A 2,568-nucleotide genomic window follows, 5' to 3' on the forward strand; every position below is an offset into this window, starting at 1 on the left:
CCAGGGAGCATGGCGCACCCTGAAATGGATGGGCTATGCGAGGCCATATCACTCTTCGTGTGAATAGCCATGGTTTTTTTCTGCAGAAACTTCAGTGTGTTTAATTACTAGGGGCTGGCCCAGATCCTGCTGGGGGTGTTATGTAATCTATGGTATATATACTTATCACCTTATTCAAATCCAAAAGAAATCTGAATTCCAAAACATCTAGCCCAGCCGTTTGGATTAAAGACTAGGGGCCTCTAGCAGGAGAATTATATTCCAGGGATCGTTCTAAACACTTCGTGTGCTAATCCTCGTAACGGTTGGAGCAGGTGCTCATTACCCTCATTTGACGTGTGAAGAAATGGAGGCACAGAGGGGTAAACAACTGGTTTCTGGAGGTTTTTCAGCAAGTTAGTGGTTCGGTTCCAGTAATAAAGTTTTTGACTTCAGAGGGTTTACAGGAAGATGGTGAGCTCTCATGCCTGCAGGAGCCTGACACCCACAGGTAGGTGGAGCGGCCTGTGGCTGAGAGGCCTTCAGGAGTGGTGGGGAGTGTGATGTGAGCCCACACTCTGCCTGGGGCGGGGGAGGGGAGCTATGGAGCGCCTGCTGATTCACATCGGAATGTACCCCAAATTCCCTACCAGATCTTGACTCTGTAAAGAAAGCAAAAGCTTTCCGATCTTTATGTGAAATCTCTTTACTTTTAAATATTGGCAACTCGTTCAAGATTCTAAAAACAGTGTGAAGACCGGCTCTGGGAATAGGGTGTGTGGGCTAGTGCTCAAATTGTATGTGTAATATTTTATTTCTTAAAACGTGGGTGGCGAGGTGTTGGAGGCAATCTGTCCGTTCTTGCTGCTAGGTCCTGTGTATACGTTATATCATATTCTGTACTGTTCTGTATGTTTGATGTAGGTTATAATTTTTATATAAATTAATTTTGATGAACAAAGGGAGTACAAACTATATATATATACACATATACATATATATACACATATACATATATACATACATATATATATATACACACACACACACGCGCACACACACACACACACATATATATATATGTATATATGTTATGGCGTGAATGATTCTAAGACCCACGGAGCCAATTGAGATTAATTATGAGCCTTTATTAGCCGGCCGGTGACTGACTCTCTACCTGGCAGGGTTAGAGGAGATCAACCCCAGGGTTTGAGAGTGAGGCAGTTATAAAGCCTAGGACAAGCAAGCAGATTACAGAAGCAGAAGTTGGCCATTAGCACAATACATCACCTAATACCACACCCTGGTTAACAAGTAAGTGGATTACAGAAGCAGACATTGGCCATCTTCATATCTTATACAATACGCTTCCTAAACCACACACGAGCAAGTAGGACAACTTGTGGTATCTAAAGAAGATATTTCTTCCCTGTAGCTGACTTAGCTAGTTGGCTCACTTGAAAATTTTCCACCCTTAACTATATATATATATATATATATACCTGCAGGCTGGACCGAGACCTAAGGCTTCCAGTGTTTCATCGGTATTCCTGGTCAATGGGGGCAATAAAATATGAGACATAGTCAGTATTGTATAGTCAAATGGATAAAGTGCCCAAAAGAGGTAAGGTACTTCTAGAAGGTTCCATCTGGGCGGGGCACTCACTGGAGCCCTTACGTTTGGGCCGGATGTTGAACGTGGGGTAAAATATTCCAGGTGGAGGTGATGGAGTCTGCAGAGACACAGGTGGGAAAGGGGACTCATTTTTAGGCAACTCTGAGTGTGGACAGACCCGAGAGCACAGGGGAGAATGGAAGACATGCCTGGAAAGGCATGATGGGAAGAGACCGGGATCGCCTTGGGTCACCTCTGCTCCCTCCCTTGTCCCCCTGAGAACCATAATTCCATTCCCCTTCTAAAGGCCGTTTGACATTTAACTGCTTCACATGGGATATGCCTGATCTGCTCTGGAAAAATGAGACTGTTTCAGGGGAAAAGCCCAGGTCCCCAGCCCTTCCCTACAAGGAGTTTGCATAGTCGGGTTATGGGACTTGGAAACCATTCCGTACTCAATGAGCCACCTTAGGAGATTCTCGTTCAGCTGTCCCTGGAAGGTCACTTTGGCAGCGGTGTGTAGGACGGATTGGACGAGATTAAGAGGATGCTTCGAGAATCTAAGCAAGAAACAAAGGCCTGATTTATGAAACGTTAACAAAATGGGACGCAGCTGACGCCAGCCTGAGGCAGAATGGACACCACTTCCGGAAATGACTGCGTGTGGTCCCAGCACCCCTGTGCGCCCACTTTCTCAAGCCAGAAACCTGGACGTCGTGCCTCACTCTCTCTCCAGCCTATCATTAGATCCTGTCAACGTCACCTCCATAACACCTCCTGAATGTGAGGTACCTCTCCGTCCCTAGCACACGGCCTCGGTGCCGGCCCTCATCGTCTCGTGCCTTCCCTCCCACCTCAGAGAGTCGCCCATAAAACCCTTTCTCAGCAGCGCTGCCAGCGTTGGCCGTCCAAAATAAACCTCTGTCACTCCCTTCCCTAAGACCATTCCGTGGCTCCTCAGGACCCGTGGAAGA

This window comes from Pteropus alecto, unplaced genomic scaffold (genome assembly GCF_000325575.1).
Source record: "Pteropus alecto unplaced genomic scaffold, ASM32557v1 scaffold106, whole genome shotgun sequence".
NCBI lineage: Eukaryota > Metazoa > Chordata > Mammalia > Chiroptera > Pteropodidae > Pteropus > Pteropus alecto.